Source organism: Ursus americanus, chromosome 19, assembly GCF_024610735.1.
Source record: "Ursus americanus isolate L20-20 chromosome 19, mUrsAme1.1.p, whole genome shotgun sequence".
NCBI lineage: Eukaryota > Metazoa > Chordata > Mammalia > Carnivora > Ursidae > Ursus > Ursus americanus.
Window position 1 is genome coordinate 24,010,500 of NC_142145.1, and position 19,033 is coordinate 24,029,532.

General features: G+C 44.8%; 1 long non-coding RNA gene across 1 annotated transcript; it reads left to right on the forward strand.

The window, feature by feature from the left end:
- The first annotated feature begins 5,298 nt into the window (after positions 1 to 5,298).
- LOC148108475 (uncharacterized) lies at positions 5,299 to 14,627 on the forward strand. Its single transcript, XR_015727659.1, has 3 exons — positions 5,299 to 5,544; positions 12,308 to 12,416; positions 13,204 to 14,627. It is a non-coding gene; the product is annotated as an uncharacterized LOC148108475 (long non-coding RNA).
- Positions 14,628 to 19,033: the final 4,406 nt, after the last annotated feature.

Here is a 19,033-nt window from a genome sequence, read left to right on the forward strand (position 1 = left end):
AGAGATTACTTAAATTCTTTTAAAAAAATTGTTCAGTAAAAGAATGCAAGAGCAAGTTTAATGAACAGTTAATGTTCTTTCTCTACCTTTATTCTAGCTCCACAGATGTAACCACTGTTAGTTTTCCGTGTAGCTTTCTACCAACTTTTTTTTTTTTTTAAGCTGGCTCCATGCTAGGTGTGGTGCCCAGTGTGGAGCTTGGAACTCGTGACCCTGAAATCAAGACCTGAGCTGAAATCATGAGTCAGACGCTTGACTGAGCCATCCAGGTACCCCTCTAGCAACTTTCTCAATTTGTTTTTATTAAATATATCATTTTTAAAAAATCATATTGTAATGTCCATTATAATGTCCAAACTCATATTGTAATGTCCATTATAATGTCCAAACTCCCTTAGTCCCCAAAGGTATTACTCATTTAGTTGTTGCTGTGTCTTCTGTTTTATCTCCATATTTCTAAATAATACATACATATATACTGTTATTTTTGGAGTTGTCAACTCTTACCTACTTTCTGCCATGGTTCAGATGCAGCTGTCGTGCACTGTAAGTCCCTCTACTCTCACACCTCCTCCTGATATGCTTCGGTAAAATTGGGTTGTCATTAATTAGTATATCATTATGGGCACGCCGGTTGCCTTCCGTGTGCCCCTCCAGAGCTGCTGCCTGTGCCCTACTTTGCTGCCCAAGAAACTGTAAACTACATCAACAGACTTCCCCGGCCTCTAGATTCTGTTGGGTATTGCCAGTGGGGATCTGTAGCGGGGGACGGGAAGGCAGGAGGAAGGGAAGGAAGGTTGGGAGGTCAGGGTATTTATTCCCTGGGCTGCCTCCCTTCAGGTCCTCTTCAGGTCAATTGTGTTCCTCCACCAAAAGTCCCTGCAACCTCAAGTTAGCCAACTGCATGTGACTCCTTTCAGTTTCCACTAACCTCTCCCTCCCCTTGTTCTTTTGGGCCTGATAGGGCTGATAGCATCTGTTACTGCTGGCCCCGGGTTACTGCGTTTTCTCAAGGATGCCGTCTGCTTTCTGGGACGCTGACCAATACAATGAGCGTGCAGGAACTCCGCACTGTGTGGGGTACGGGCCTGTAGCAGTCTCCCCATATCTTCGGCTTCTATAGCTTCCGTTACCTGCGGTCACCCAAGATCTAACATGGTCAGGTCACAGTGCCAACTCCCTCACCTCATTTCACCTCACCAGGTAGGCGTGTTACCCTCACATCATCCCAAGAAGGATAGGTACAGTTCAGTCAGATATTTTGAGAGTGATCGCATTCACAACTTGTTACAGTAGGTTATAATTGTTCTATTACTGTTAATCTCTTACTGTGATTTAAGTTTTTATTTTTAAAAATTTTGTTTATTAGAGCATGACGGGGGGAGGGGCAGAGAGAGAGGGAGAAGCAGACTCCCCACTGAGCAGGGAACCCGACGTGGAATCATGACCTGAGCCAAAGGCAGACGCTTAACTGACTGAGCCACCCAGGCACCCCCACTGTCTGATTTATAAATCAAACTTTGTCATAAGTATGTATGTGTAGGAAAAAACAATACGTCTAGGGTTCGGTGCTACCCACGGTTTCAGGAATCCACTGTGGGTCGTGGGACATATCTCCCCACAGATAAGGGGGGGACTACTGTAGCCTGATTGTGTTTCCTTTCCCATACGAGCATTGGTTTCCTGGAGTTACTAATTACCTTTTTCTCCTGATGCACTTCCTCTCCTGACTGGTCTTCTGAGGCCTTCGCCCCTTCTAACAGCCTCACACTCAAGCACTGGTTCCCAGTCTTGTGTTTTACATACTGGTAAAAAAAGTTTTTAAAAAGGTTGGGGGGACTGATACACAGTTGACAACTTTATTTGGCCCACTAAGAATAGTATAAGAGGCATAATGTATTATCACCCTTATTTCATAAGACATTTTGACACCAAAAAAATGAAAAAGACATGAGAATAAAGGAAAACAATAGCCCATCAATTTAAATAAATTTATGAAAAATTTTTATGGAAAATTCACTATTTTGTCCATATTTTTCTTTCTTTTTTTCTTAAAGATTTTACTTATTTGAGAGAGAGCACTCATAAGCGGGGGGAGGGACAGAGGGAGAGGGAGAAGCAGACTTCCCACTGAGTGCAAAGCCCCATGCGGGGCTCCACACGGGGCTGATCCCAGGACCCCAAGATCACAACCTGAGCCAAAGTCAGACGCTTAACCGACTGAGCCACCTAATCACCCCTTTATTTTTCTTCTTTTTATAGTTGATTGGTGAAAACTTATCACCTGCCCTTGGACTGGATTTGGTAGCCACTGATCTGTACCACACAAGGGTTCTCTTGTCCCAAAATACCAGCCCTGCCATCTGTCAGTCATGTTTCAGGGGTGCCTTTCTAGTAAAAGCTACTCTCGGTTAAATACATATACCTGGCACTGTGCAAGAGTATTTCACACGCATGATCTCATCTGATTCTTAGAAAACCTTGAAATACAAAGAAATAGGAACACAGAGTTTAAAGATGTTGTGTGGAGAGTCCAGGATTTCAAAACTATCCTCTTAGGTCTTTAATACTGACCCCTTCTGGAGCAACGACAGCTGCTGAGACTGGTAAGACCTCGGTGGGAGTGACTGAGCAGAAGTGGAGAGGAGAGTGCGCACTGAGCAGTGTGTGGGGGCCTGTTTTCAAGTTTCAATTTTGCTCGCCTTGCACCGGCATGACTGACTGACCTAGTTTTCAGTGGCTTATTTTTGCCTTAGGTCATTTTAAGAGCACTTCCGGTCTCTTGGTGAGACAGGCTCATTTTCCCAGCTAATTCTTCAAGGCTCACCTGAAAGACTTGGTTTTTGTCACATTTTCTTCATTGCTAAGCTGCCTCCCTAGGAAACACAGGTGAGTCAGCACTTCCTCAAAGTGACTACCACTGGCCGGCTGGTCTTTTCCACAGACTGACAGGATCAAAAAAAACTTTTTTTTTTTAGATTTTATTTATTTATTTGACAGAGACACAGCCAGCGAGAGAGGTAACACAAGCAGGGGGAGCGGGAGAGGAAGAAGCAGGCTTCCAGCAGAAGATCCTGACGTGGGGCTCGATCCTAGAACGCCGGGATCATGCCCTGAGCCGAAGGCAGATGCTTAAGGACTGTGCCACCCAGGCGCCCCCCAAAAAAACTTTTTTAACCACTGATCTTAAGCCTTCTGAACTCTCTAAAGCTAAATGTCCTGAGTGCATTCATAATCCAAAGGGGAGAAGGTTCCTCTTAGTTTCCTCTCCAGGGAGCTACTGGCTTCCAACCTCAAAGCCTTATTCATTGACATGGTGACAGCTTCTTAAGAAGCAAAGACAATGGGAAAACTTAAGTGAAGCAAGAGGTTAAAATTAAGAAGGTAAGAAACTGCAGGGAGACTGAAGGGTCACTGTGTGGTAGAGTAGTCACAAAATATACTAAATACTCCAAATGTTGAACCAGTAGGGATTTTGGAGTAGATCTAAACCAGTGCTCTCATTTCTACTATGGTTAAGGGAGGTAGCCAAGATGCTGGAACAGGACAAGAGTGGGGTCTCCTGTAGGATTGCTATGTACAGTTGTGCTGAGTATGCACTGATCAAGTTCAGAGGGCACCATTTACATGGACAACAATGTAAACGATGCCCTTAGACCTATGCATTGCACACCTGCAGCTATAGACAGAGGTCTACTCCTGAATTGTAATTCAGCAGGTGAAGTTTCATACTTCCTTGGTGTGTTCCTCTTCTGTTGCCGCTTAACAAATTATCACATATTTAGTGGCTTAGGGACGCCTGGGTGGCGCAGTCAGTTAAGCGACTGCCTTAGGCTCAGGTCATGATCCCAGGGTCCTAGGATCAAGTCCCACATCGGGCTCCTTGTTCAGCGGGGAGCCTGCTTCTCCCTCTGCCTCTCCCTGCCGCTCCCCCTGCTTGTGCGATCTCTCTCTCTCTGACAAATAAATAAACAAAATCTTTAAACAAAACAAAAACAAATTTAGTGGCTTAAAGCAGCACAAATTCATCACCTCACGGCTTTGGTAGGTCAGAAATTGATGTGGTATGGCTGGATTCTCTGCTCAGGGTTTCTCCAGGCTACAAACAGGATGTTGGCCAGGTCAGCAATTCTCATCTGGGTTCCCAGTCAGCAGAATCCACTTTCTTGCTGTTGCAGGACAGGTCCTGGTTTTCCTTCTGGTCAGCTGGCGACCACTCTTAGCCCCTAGAGGCTGCTTGTAGGCCTTGGTATGTGGCCCCCATAGACAGCTTACAACATGGGTGTTCACTTTCTTCCAGGGCAGCCAGAGGGTGTCTCTCTGACTTCTAATCTTCTTGTGATTAAATTAGACCTGCCTAAATGATCTCTTTTAAGGTCAACTAATTTGGGACCTTAATTATATCTGCAAAATCCCTTCAACATCAGTGCCTAGATTAGTATTTGATTGGTGTTTGGGAGAAAGTGTGTGTATATCAGGGGCCAGGGATCTAGGGGCACCACCTTAGAAGTCTGCCTTTTACACTTGTCCCCTCTCCTGACTAAGGATTCTAGTCCTTCAGTGACTTGGGAATCTGTTTTGGATCTGGATGCCATGGTCTGCACCTATCAGTACACCCAGACTTCACTGGTTTTAATCACTGAAGAGTTTATAATCTTGAAATTTAAAGAGCTACTCATGGGGCACCTGGGTGGCTCAGTCGGTTGAGCATCTGTCTTTGGCTCGGGTTATGATCCCAGGGTCTTGGGATCGAGCCCCGAATCGGTCTCCCTGCCCAGGGGGGAGTCTGCTTCTCTCTGTCCCTCTCCCTCTGTGTGTATGCCCCCTCTCTCTCTAGCTCTCACTGTCTCTCAAATAAATAAATAAAATCTTTTTAAAAAATTGGCCATCGATTGGCTAATGTGAAGGAAAAAAAATAAAGAGCTTCTCAGCCTTTTCTGACCCCAAATTGGATGGCTAGAAATAATTTCAGGTGGAGGGGAAGAGGAGAGGAATTAAATATAAATAGTGTATTTCATAGAAGAAGGGCCATAGGAGCGCCTGGGTGGCACAGCGGTTAAGCGTCTGCCTTCGGCTCAGGGCGTGATCCCGGCGTTCTGGGATCGAGCCCCACATCAGGCTCCTCCGCTATGAGCCTGCTTCTTCCTCTCCCACTCCCCCTGCTTGTGTTCCCTCTCTCGCTGTCTGTCTCTCTCTCTGTCGAATAAATAAATAAAATCTTTAAAAAAAAAAAAAGAGGAAGGGCCATAAATATATAGAAACACACATTTCGGGGCAGCCGTACCGCAGACGAGCCCGCGCCCGCGCCGCTCAGATCTCCCAGCTGGACATTGGAAATAACTTTTGATGGTTTAGGGCCTCTCTCATTTGACCCCAGATCATGTATAAAGATGGCGGAGGAGTAGGAGACACCGTTTTCAGCCGGTCCTCCGAGTCGAGCTGGATAGGTACCAGACCAGCCTAAACAACCACGGAACCAGCCTGAGACGCAGGAAGACGCATCTGGATCTCTACAAATGAACATCTCCAGCGCTGAGTATTGAGGTACGAAGCGGGGAGCCATGAAACCGCGCACAGATACCGGAAGGTAAACGGAAGGGGGAGGGAGCCGCCGCGTTCGGGCGCCGGGAAGCAGCAGCCACCTGCACGGGGGAGCGGGCGGGCTCGTGGTCGGCACCCGCGAAACAGCAGACTGAGACCGTGAGCCGGGTGCGCGCGCCACCAGGCATCTCGCGGAACCCCGGAATCCCGGTGCGCTCACTGGATCCAGACTGAGACCGGGAGCTCCGGGAGCGCGCGCGGGGCGGCTGGCGGCTGGCGGCGTTAGAAACACAAAGGACAGAGACGCGCTGGCCCTGGAAGTGAGGGCTGGGACGCCGGGTGTGGGGCGCACATCCCGGGACGCTGCAGGGTTGAGCAGCACCAACAGAAACAGAGTTAAAGTGGCCAGAACATTAGTAGAGAACGGGCCGCAATCCCTCTGTTCTGTGACAGAGGCTGAAACTTGGCCGCTGCTGCTCTGACCCTCAGAAGAGGCACAGCAAACCGCCAGGGAAAGCCGCCAGAGAACAAAAGCCTGGAAATACCGGCTCAGGGAGTGCCCATCCCCATCCCCCCTCGCAGGGGACACGGAGACTCTACCCAAACAGGGCTGCCTGAGTATCGGCGCGGCAGGCCCCTCCCCCAGAACACAGAAGGCAGGCTGAAAAATCAAGAAGCCCACAACCCGGGCGCCTGGGTGGCGCAGTCATTGAGCGCCTGTCTTCGGCTTAGGGCGTGATCCCAGCGTTCCGGAAAGGAGTCCCTCATCGGGCTTCTCCGCTGGGAGCCTGCTTCTTCCTCTCCCAGTCCCCTGCTTCTGTTCCCTCTCTCGCTGGTTGGCTGCCACATAAATAAATAAATAAAATCTTTAAAGAAGAAGCCCACATCCCTAAGATCCCTATAAAACAAGGGGCACGGCCTGGGACCCAGTCAATAATTTGGGCTCTGGACAACCCCGCAACCTCTCCTCATCAGAATGACAAGAAGGAGAAGCCCCCCCCAGCAAAGAAAAGACAGTGAGTCTATGGCCTCTGCCACAGAAATAATGGATATGGATGTAACCAAATTATCAGAAATGGAATTCAGAGTAACGATGGTCAAAATGATGAGTAGAATTGAAAAAAGTATAAACGAAAAGGTTACTGAGAATATAGAATCCCTAAGGACAGAAATGAGAGCGAATCTGACAGAAATTAAAAATTCTATGAGCCAAATGCAGGCAAAACTAGAGGCTCTGACAGCCAGGGTCGCAGAAGCAGAGGAAAGGGTTAGTGAATTGGAGGATGGGTTAATAGAGGAAAAAATGAAAATAGAAGATGGTCTTAAAAAAATCCACGCCCACGAATGTAGGTTACGGGAGATTACTGACTCAATGAAACGATCCAATGTTAGAATCATCGGCATCCCCGAGGGGGTGGAGAAAAACAGAGGTCTAGAAGAGATATTTGAACAAATTGTAGCTGAAAACTTCCCTAATCTAGCAAGGGAAACAAACATTCGTGTCCAAGAGGCAGAGAGGACCCCTCCCAAGCTCAACCACGACAAACCTACGCCACGTCACGTCATAGTGCAATTCGCAAATATTAGATGCAAGGATACAGTATTGAAAGCGGCCAGGGCAAAGAAATTTCTCACGTACCAAGGCAAAAGCATCAGAATTATGTCAGACCTGTCTACACAGACCTGGAATGAGAGAAAGGGTTGGGGGAGCATATTTAAAGCTCTTTCAGAGAAAAACATGCAGCCAAGGATCCTTTATCCAGCAAGGCTATCATTCAGAATTGATGGAGAAATAAAGACATTTCAGAATCGCCAGTCACTAACCAATTTTGTAACTACGAAACCAGCCCTACAGGAGATATTACGGGGGGTTCTATAAAAGTAAAAAGGCCCCAAGAGTGATACAGAACAGAAAGTCACAGCCAATACAAAAAAAGACTTTACTGGCAACATGGCAACATTAAAATCATATCTCTCAGTAATCAGTCTTAATGTAAATGGTTTGAACCATCCCATAAAACGCCACAGGGTTGCAGATTGGATAAAAAGAAATGACCCATCCATTTGCTGTCTACAAGAGACTCATTTCAAACCCAAAGATGCATTCAGACTGAGAGTAAGGGGATGGAGTACCATCTTTCACGCAAATGGTCCTCAAAAGAAAGCTGGGGTAGCAATTCTCATATCAGATAAATTGGATTTTAAACTACAGACTATAGTTAGAGACGCAGAAGGGCACTATATTATTCTTAAGGGAAGTATTCAACAAGTGGATATGACAACTATAAATATATATGCCCCCAACAGGGGAGCAGCAAGATACACAAGCCAACTCTTATCCAGAATAAAGAGACATATAAATGAAAATACATTAATAGTAGGGGACTTCAACACTCCACTATCAGAAATAGACAGAACACCCTGGCAAAAACTAAGCAAAGAATCAAAGGCTTTGAATGCCATACTCGACAAGTTGGACCTCATAGATATATATAGAACACTACACCCCAGAACCAAAGAATACTCATTCTATTCTAATGCCCATGGAACATTCTCAAGAATAGACCATGTTCTGGGACACAAAACAGGTCTCAACCGATACCAAAAGATTGAAATTATCCCCTGCATATTCTCAGACCACAACGCTCTGAAATTGGAACTCAACCACAAGGAAAAATTTGGAAGAAACTCAAACACTTGGAGACTAAGAGCCATACTGCTCAGGAATGACTCGATAAACCAGGAAATCAAAAATCAAATTAAACAATTTATGGAGACCAATGAGAATGAAAATACAACAGTCCAAAACCTATGGGATACTGCAAAGGCAGTCCTAAGGGGGAAATACATAGCCATCCAAGCCTCACTCAAAAGAATAGAAAAATCTAAAATGCAGTTTTTATATTCTCACCTCAAGAAGCTGGAACAGCAACAGAGGGACAGGCCTAATCCACGCACGAGGAAGCAGTTGACCAAAATTAGAGCTGAAATCAATCAAGCAGAAACCAGAAGTACAGTAGAGCAGATCAACAGGACTAGAAGCTGGTTCTTTGAGAGAATCAATAAAATTGACAGACCACTGGCAAGACTTATCCAAAAGAAAAGAGAAAGGACCCAGATTATTAAAATTATGAATGAAAAAGGAGAGGTCACGACGAGCACCATTGAAATTGGAAGGATTATTAGAAATTTTTATCAACAGCTATATGCCAATAAACTAAGCAATCTGGAAGAGATGGAATCCTTCCTGGAAACCTATAAACTACCAAGATTGAAACCGGAAGAAATTGATTCCTTAAACAGGCCAATTAATTATGAAGAAATTGAGTCAGTGATAAACAACCTTCCAAATAACAAAACTCCAGGCCCAGACGGTTTTCCTGGGGAATTCTACCAAACATTCAAAGAAGAAATAATACCTATTCTCCTAAAGCTATTTCAAAAAATAGAAACAGAAGGAAAGCTACCAAACTCATTCTATGAGGCCAATATTACCTTGATCCCCAAACCAGGCAAAGACCCCCTCAAAAAGGAGAATTACAGACCGATTTCCCTAATGAATATGGACGCCAAAATCCTCAACAAGATACTTGCTAATAGAATCCAACAGTACATTAAAAGGATTATCCATCACGATCAAGTGGGATTCATACCTGGGATGCAAGCGTGGTTCAATATTCGCAAATCAATCAGCGTGATACATCATATCAACAAGAAAAGACTCAGGAACCATATGATCCTCTCAATCGATGCCGAAAAAGCATTTGACAAAATACAGCATCCTTTCCTGATTAAAACCCTTCAGAGTGTAGGAATAGAAGGTACATTTCTCAATCTCATAAAAGCCATCTATGAAAAGCCTACTGCAAATATTATTCTCAATGGAGAAAAACTGGAAGCCTTTCCCTTAAGATCAGGAACTCGACAAGGATGCCCACTCTCGCCACTATTATTCAACATTGTACTAGAAGTCCTTGCAACAGCAATCAGACGACAAAAAGGGATCAAAGGTATTCAAATTGGCAAAGAAGAAGTCAAAATGTCTCTCTTTGCAGATGACATGATACTCTATATGGAAAACCCAAAAGAAGCCACTCCCAAATTATTAGAAGTTATAGAGCAATTCAGTAACGTGGCAGGATACAAAATAAATGCTCAGAAATCAGTTGCATTTCTATACACAAATAACGAGACCGAAGAAAGAGAAATTAGGGAATCCATCCCATTTACAATAGCACCAAAAACCATACGTTACCTTGGAATTAACTTAACCAGAGACGTAAAGGACCTATATTCTAGAAACTATAAATCACTCTTGAAAGACATTGAGGAAGACATAAAAAGATGGAAAGATATTCCATGCTCATGGATCGGAAGAATTAACATAGTTAAAATGTCCATGCTACCCAGAGCAATCTACACTTTCAATGCTATCCCGATCAAAATACCAAGTACATTTTTCAAAGAACTAGAACAAACAGTCCTTAAATTTGTATGGAACCAGAAAAGGCCCCGAATCTCCAAGGAACTGTTGAAAAGGAAAAACAAAGCTGGGGGCATCACAATGCCGGATTTCGAGCTGTACTACAAAGCTGTGATCACAAAGACAGCATGGTACTGGCACAAAAACAGACACATAGACCAATGGAACAGAATAGAGAGCCCAGAAATGGACCCTCGGCTCTTTGGGCAACTAATATTTGATAAAGCAGGAAAAAATATCCGGTGGGAAAAAGACAGTCTCTTCAATAAATGGTGCTGGGAAAATTGGACAGCTACATGCAAAAGAATGAAACTTGACCACTATCTCACACCATACACAAAAATAAACTCCAAATGGATGAAAGACCTCAATGTGAGACAGGAATCTATCAAAATTCTAGAGGAGAACATAGGCAGCAACCTCTACGACATCGGCCAAAGCAACCTTTTTCATGACACATCCCCAAAGGCAAGAGAAACAAAAGATAAAATGAATTTATGGGACTTCATCAAGATTAAAAGTTTCTGCACAGCCAAGGAAACAGTCAGAAAAACTAAGAGGCAGCCCACGGAATGGGAGAATATATTTGCAAATGACACTACAGATAAAGGACTGGTATCCAAGATCTACAAAGAACTTCTCAAACTCAATACACGAGAAGCAAGTAAACAAATCAAAAAATGGGCAGAAGATATGAACAGACACTTTTCCAATGAAGACATACAAATGGCCAACAGACACATGAAAAAATGTTCAAAATCATTAGCCATCAAGGAAATTCAAATCAAAACCACACTGAGATACCACCTTACGCCAGTTAGAATGGCAAAAATTGACAAGGCAAGAAACAACAATTGTTGGAGAGGATGTGGAGAAAGGGGATCCCTCCTACATTGTTGGTGGGAATGCAAGTTGGTACAGCCACTCTGGAAAACAGTGTGGAGGTCCCTTAAAAAGTTAAAAATTGAGCTACCCTATGATCCAGCCATTGCACTACTGGGTATTTACCCCAAAGATACAGACGTAGTGAAGAGAAGGGCCATATGCACCCCAATGTTCATAGCAGCAATGTCCACAATAGCTAAATCGTGGAAGGAGCCGAGATGCCCTTCAACAGATGACTGGATTAAGAAGTTGTGGTCCATATATACAATGGAATATTACTCAGCTATCAGAAAGAACGAGTTCTCAACATTTGCTACAACATGGACAGCACTGGAGGAGATAATGCTAAGTGAAATAAGTCAAGCAGAGAAAGACAACTATCATATGATTTCTCTCATCTATGGAACATAAGAACTAGGATGATCAGTAGGGGAAGAAAGGGATAAAGAAAGGGGGGGGGTAATCAGAAGGGGGAATGAAACATGAGAGACTATGGACTATGAGAAACAAACTGAGGACTTCAGAGGGGAGGGGGGTGGGGGAATGGGATAGACCGGTGATGGGTAGTAAGGAGGGCACGTATTGCATGGTGCACTGGGTGTTATACACAACTAATGAATCATCGAGCCTTACATCAGAAACCGGGGATGTACTGTATGGTGACTAACATAATATAATAAAAAATCATTAAAAAAAAAAAAAAAAGAAACACACATTTCGGCAGGGAAGTGCAAATTTAAAACTACAATGAGAAACCACCAGAATGCTTAAAATTGAAGATCAGGCGTTGGGAGGATGAACAGAAGGGGTTCCTATAAAGTGCTGGTGGGAGTGTAAATTGGTACATCAACTTTGGGAAAGAATCTGGCATTATCTGGTAAAGTTGAACACGCATATACACTCGCTCCTAGAGTTTACATTCCTACAGTCTAGATTCCGGAGAAAAGTGTGTACTTGTGTATCAGTAGCCATGCAAGAATATTCTTAAAAGCACTGCTTATGTAATAGCCCAAGCAAAACAACCCACAAAAAGTCGATCTAAAATAGGAAGGATTAATAAATTAGTATGAATAACCCTGTTATAATGCTCTAAGTGGGGTTCAAAAAATTCCGTCATGTAAACTGTGGGATGATATAATTTGCGGTTAATGAAATGATGGGACAGCCTTGCTTAGTTCCCCTGGCCCAGAGCCCGTCAGCAACTATTTGATAGCCAAACTTACAAAGTATGCCTATGCTAGAATACTACCCAGCCTGAGAAATGAATCAACTCAGAAGTCATCTGTGTTGCTCGAGGTATGAATAGTGGGTACTTCTGAGGGGTAGTAATTGGGAAGGAGAACAAGTGAGCTTTCTACCGCTCTGGAAAGGTTCGATATCTTTTTTTTTTTTTTTAAGATTTTAAAGTAATCTCATGGGGCTCAAGCTTACAACCCTGAGATCAAGAGTTGCACGCTCCACAGACCGAGCCCGCCAGGTGCCGCCTGGAAATGTTCTATATCTTGAGGTGAGTGGTAGTTACACAGGTATGTCAGTAGGTGAAGACTTAGATATATCCTTAACGTTTGCCAGTTTACTCTGGGCAAGGTAATAAAAAAGTGAATTCGTTTAGATAGTGAATTCTTAGATGTATGCATCCACATGGGTAAATCTCAAAAAGAATTCTAGAAGAAAAAAACAAGTCACAGAATAACACCTACAGAATGATTCTGCTTTTATATAGTTGAAAAACAGGCAAAACTAAGGGATGCAAAGGTGGTAAAACTATTCTGAAAGTCTAGAGAATTATCAGAGAAGTTAAGATGGTGGTTCCCTTTCTGCGGAGACACGCGATCAAGAAGTACAGAGCAGACTCCTGGGATATTGTTCCTATTCTGTTTCTTAGGTGGGTTGTGGGTTTCACATTATTCTTAGTTTTAAACTGTGTCACTTATATATTTCCTTTCATGTATGGTAGGTTTCACAATTTAAAAAAGAGACAGCAGCAGCATGGGTCAGCTCTCCAAAACTTTTCACTTCCTAATGCGTCTTTCCTAAATTTTAATGTAATGTTATTCTACAAATAATACATTGATATAATCTTTAACATAAAAAAGTGTTTTAAGGCAGATAGTATAAAAATCCCTCCTCACCACCCTCATCTTAGATTTTTTAAAAAACTTTTATTTGCATTTATTTTATGCAGAATTTACTCCCTGGCCATCAATTTTTGTTTCTTCAGTTTCTTCTGGGATCTCTTTTTCTTCTGTGCAACCTCCTCTTCTGGCTTAGGAACAATCTGGTCTTTTTTGCAGGAAGGATCATCCCACCGGCCAGAGAGAGCTCACGTATGGCTTAATCTGACCATGAGCTCTGTACGTTCTGCACCTCCCCTTAGGGACGTTGTTCTCCTGGATGTGCTCAATGACCAGAGAGTCTCCATCTAAACCCTTAAGTGCATCACTATTCTCTGCATTTTTAAGCATGTGCAATTTCAGCATTCTCTTTGTGTCACCGACCCTGCGTCCAGCCCCACTGTTTGTCCTGGGCACACCTGCCGACTTCCCCACTGGAGCAACGGAATGGTACACATTACTGCTGCAAAGTGCCATCTTTCAGATGCTTGGTGGCTTTTCGGATCTGCATACCCTTGATGGCCTGAGCAGTTTCACGTGTGTTCTTCAAGTGACCACGAAGATTGGAACCTCTTGATTTGCGTGATTTCGTAGGGTTTCTGGGTCAAGTGAATAGCAAACCATTTTCAGAGAACACCTCAGGCAGCTTCCAGGAAAAGCCATCCTAGATTTTCTTTATGGTGACTTTTTTATTGTTGACTTTGAAAATAGACTTTAAACAAATTGAAGGAAAAGAAGTGAAATTAACACACGAACAATCCTTCAAAGCCTACTCCTCTGTTATCCTCGATGTTTATATTTTATTTTAGTTTTTATTAAAAGAATAGTATATGCTGAACCCCATGCACCTATAACAGTGCCTGGCCCAGAATAATCAATATTTGTGGAATGAATAATGAATGCTCTTTCAAAAAATTTTTGATTTCAAAGTGTATGTATATTATAAAAAGTAAAAATTCCTTACTCTTCTCCTTCTCATGCTCTTTTAATCCTGATGATTGTGTCAAAGGAAAAAGCTTCTACATTTTGTGAATCCCTCACTTAGCACTTTTTAGGAAATTTTGTGTTTTGATGGTCTTTAATAGAAGAGGGTTGTGTGCCATTCGGGGTCCATTGGCAAGTGTTTGGGGCAGGGGAACCTGTGATGGGTTGGCTCCTGTGATACTGTGATTTATAATTAATATATATGCGGTCTTCACATTTGTGGCACACAGCTCCTAAAACTCTGGAATTTCCTTCTTGAACAGCGTGAAAAAGATGTGTTTTGGTATGTTAATGATGTAATTCGAACCGCACTTCAGGATGTGGGCTGCTTGCTGGGAGAGCCTACCACAATTCCACCCCGCTGACCTCCCAGGAGGAGAGAGGGGCTGAGGGTGGAGTCAATCGCTAAAGACCGATGAGTTAATCAATCCTGGCTATTTACTGAAACCTCCATAAAAACCCCCAAAAGATGGGTTTGCAGAGCTTCTGGGCCGGTGAACGCATGTGGAGGTGTGGGAGAATGGTACTCATACAGGGGTCACAGAAGCTCGTCCCCCTTTCCCTGAACCCTGTCCTTTGCCCCTCTTCCATCGGCTGTTCCTGTGTCCTTTTACAATAAATCGGTGATCATTCTACTAGTAAGTAAAATGTTTCTCTGCGTTCTCTGAGCCACTCTACCAACTTAAACCCAAGGAGGGGGTCATGGGATCATTTGCTTCATCACCAGTTGGGTTAGAAGCACAACCTGGGCTTGGGATTGGCATCTGAAGGGGGACAGGGAGGGCATGTTGTGGGACTGAGCCCTCAACCTCTGACATCTGATGCTCTCTCCAGGTAGATAGCGTCAGAGCAGAGTTGAATTACAGGACACCCGGCTGGTGTCAGAATTGCTCGGTGATGTGGGGAAACCTCTCGCCCCTACACTGGAAATTGGTACCAGAATCCTTTTAGCCCCGTTTAAATATCACAACCTCTGGGAAGCCTTTCCTTTCTTCCTTTCAGAGGGTCTCTTGTCCTTGTGCCCTGCAGGCTGCTTTCAGGGGTTCTCCTTCAGGTGAACTTGGGCTACAGATAGCTGGGCACCCGCTGAGTCTTTCACAGGATGGTGAGCTCTTTGCACACTGCCACCTCCCAGAGTACCTTGGGGAACACATTTTCTTTTCTTTTTTTTTTTTTTAAGATTTTATTTATTTATTCGACAGAGATAGAGACAGCCAGCGAGAGAGGGAACACAAGCAGGGGGAGTGGGAGAGGAAGAAGCAGGCTCCTAGCAGAGGAGCCTGACGTGGGGCTCGATCCCAGAACTCCGGGATCACGCCCTGAGCCGAAGGCAGACGCTTAACCGCTGTGCCACACAGGCGCCCCAGGGAACACATTTTCTAAATGTTTTGGAACTAAATTGAAAAAAAAAAAAAAAGCACAGTTAGAAATCACCAAATGCTAAACCAGCAAATTAGCTTGGATATCTCTCCCTGATATTTAGTAGCATGTGAAAGGGTGGTTTAAGTGAGCTTTTCCAACAGCTAAGCCAGCACTCTGACACCTGGTGACCCAGTGGAGGGTTTGGAGGTTCGGGTCCCTGCTCTCCTGTGCTCTTTCCCCTAGATATCCCCATCCCCATTCTCCACACAATGGCAGGATAGCATAGATGAGGTCCTAAGTCTAGGCTCATGCTGGTGGCTTCTGGGAGATTCACTCTGCCTGGTGAGGCTGGCAGTCTCATTATTGTATAATTACATCCTTCTACAAAACGTGATGTAGCGTGTGTTAAGACGTTTACCTAATTTGGTTCATTGGCACCAATAAGTCTGACCATGTCCTCTGAGATCAGTCACATTTCTTCAAACCTCCTTAGGATTGTTTGTGCCCAGGGTTATGGATTAAATAATGTCACGCACCGCCCCCCCCCCCATGCACACACAATTTCTGTGTTGAAGTCCCAACAGAGTACCTCAGAATGTGACCCTATTTGCAAGTAGGGTCATGGCAGATGGGATTAGTTAAAATGAGGTCATTAGGGTGAATCCTAATCCAATAGGCTGGTATTCTTACAAAAAGGGAATTTGGACATGGAGGCGCGCAGAGAGACCACCATGAGAAGACAAAGGCAGAGATTGGGGTGACCCTTCTACAAGCCACGGGACTCCAAACTGCCAGGAAACCACCAGATGCTAGCTGGTAGGCACGGAACAGGTCCCCCCTCAAGGCCTCTGGAAGAACCAACCTTGCCAACATCTTGATTTCGGACTTCCGGCCTTCCAGAACTGCAAGACAATAAATCTCTATTGTTTAAATCACTCAGTTTGTGGTCCTTTGTCACGGCAGCCCTAACCCACCAGGCACCGCAGTCCATTTTAGCTGGAAAGAAAACAATTCTGGGGAAGTCAATGCGGACCTTCACGTCCTGCTGGCGTGGGCAAAAAGAGCTCAGGCGGCCTTCTCCGGCGAGGAAGCGTGGGCTCCGCAGCCGGGCTGCCTGGGGTCGGGTTCGAATCGCCACGTGCCAATTTTGTGCTGTTGGGAAGTTTATTTCACGTTGGACTATAAAATGGGGGTGATAATGTACTTGTTCTGGAGGGTCGTAGTGACCAGTGAGTTACTACACCTGCACCCTTGGAACCGTGCCTGGCCCGGGTAGCTGTTTTCCAGACGAATTCATTAACTAGTACTAGTTTGTGACTCAGCCTGATTTGTCCCCAGAATGGGAAGGAGACAGTGACAACCGCACAGGGCGCCTCGTCTTCTAGCTTCGTTTCTCCGGCAGCACAGTGGAGGACACCTCCTCCGGGGGGCAGCAGTCGGGAACCCTGATGGTCTGGCTGGCCCACGCCCTTCTCCCCGGGCTCAGCCTCGGAGCTCAGGAGAAGGGAAGATGACCAGGGAGTCTGGGGCACAGATGTGTCGCGGAGCGACAGGAGGGGTTGGAGGGATTGGAGAGGTAATTGCGTGGCGTCTCACTTGGCCAAGCGACAGCCTGGAACTGTGGAGTCACTGCCTTTTGGGCCGTCAGCGCTCTCCGCGGTGTCTGACCGCCCGCTAACAGCTGGCATCGCTGGGGCTTCGGTACGGCCTCAGAGGCCGCTCCCCTCGGTCATCAGCTTGCTGGCTGTGTGTCCTCATCTGAATCCTCGCACATCCCTGGTCCTCAGCTCCTCCTCTCTCCAATCAAGGGACTTGGTGAATTGCCAATGCTCCTAACCTGTTGTAATTTCTTTTCTTTTTTTTTTTCAAGATTTTATTTATTTATTTGGGAGAGAGCGAGCGAGAGCACAAGCGGGTGGGGGGAAGGGCAGAGAGAGGGAGAAGCCCACTCCTCGCTGAGCAGGGGCTGGATCCCAGGACCCCGGGGTCATGACCTGAGCTGAAGGCAGATGCTTAACTGACTGAGCCACCCAGGCGCCCCCCAGTTGTAATTCGGACTACCTGTTCAACCGGACTCAGCTTGAACACCTGTATAGGGATTGGAATCTCCTGTTTCTTCCAGGTAGGCCATTTCGTTATCAGTAAGCTCACTTCCAGTTAACAAACTATTGTGAAGTGCTTTCCAAGTCGTTAAGTGCAGTTTCTGCACCAACCCTTTTCTTGCAGGGTTGTTTGGAGATTTATTTTATTTTATTCTTTTAAAAGATTTTATTTATTTGACAGAGAGAGAGGCAGCGAGAAAGGGAAACACAAGCAGGGGAGTGGGAGAGGGAGAAGCAGGCTTCCTGCTGAGCAGGGAGCCCGATGAGGGGCTTGATCCCAGAGTGCTGGAATCAGGCCCTGAGCTGAAGGCAGATGCTTAACGACTGAGCCACCCAGGCGCCCCTTGTTTGGAGATTTAAATAAAATAACAGTGCACAGCTCATAACAAACAGCCCATAACATGAATTGCTCTTTGCTGGTACCGATATCCTTGTCAGTAAGTTCTTACGCGGAGCTGAAACCTGTATCCTATCACTTCAAACCTTTGGTCCCAGTTTGGTTCTCCAGGGCAACACAAAATCAGTCTGGTCATGCCTCCTGAGAACAGTTACTTATCTCAAGTCTTAGTCTGGTTGCTCATACTCAGTTCCTCCAGCCATTCTGTATCTGACATGACTTCCAGACGTCTCACCAACCTGACTGCCCTGACCAGGTGATTAGTTCTGGTTAATCTATACCCCTCTTCAGTGGAAGGCCCAGGGACGGGCAATGACAACATGTGAGTTGATTACCATCTGGACTAGGGAGGTGAAATAACATTTATTTTTTTAAAAAAAGGCATGTGGGGCGCCTGGGTGGCTCAGTCGGTTAAGTGTCCAACTCGATTTTAGCTCAGAGTCATGAGATCGAGCCCCACGTCAGGCTCTGTGCTCAGCGCAGACTCTGCTTGGGATTGTCTCTTTCCTTCTCCTTCTGCCCCTCCCCCTGCTCGTTTACTCGCTCTCTCTTAAATAAATAAATAAATACATACATACAATCTTTTAAGAAAAGGCATGCTCACAGCACCTGTGAGATGTGAGTGGGATATTACTGTCTCCTCTTTTACAGAGAAGAAAACTAGGCTCAGAGAAGTCAAGTACCTGTTATGGACTGCATGTTTGTGTTCCCCTAAAAGACATGTATTTTAAACTAAACGCACGGGGGTGACATTAGGAGGTGGGGCCTTTTGGAGGTAATTAGGTTTAGATCAGGTCATAAGGATAGAGCCTCTATGATGAGATAAGTGTTTTGATTTTTTTAAGATTTTTTTTTTTTTTTTTTGAGAAAAGTGTTCCTATTAGAAGAAACTGGAGCTCTCTTTCTCCACCGTGTGAGGATACAATAAAAAGATGCTATCCTCAAGCCAGGAAAAGGCTGTCACCAGACACTGGATCTGTCAGTGCCTTGAGCTTGGACTTCCCACCTCCAGAACTGTGAGAAATATATGTCTGTTGTTTAAACTACCCACTCTACAGTATTCTGTTAAAGCAGCCTAAACTGGCCAAGATGGTAGCTCTCCAAAATCTTTCAGCTCATAAATTATGGAACCAGGGCTTAAATACAGATCTGACTCCAAAGTCTG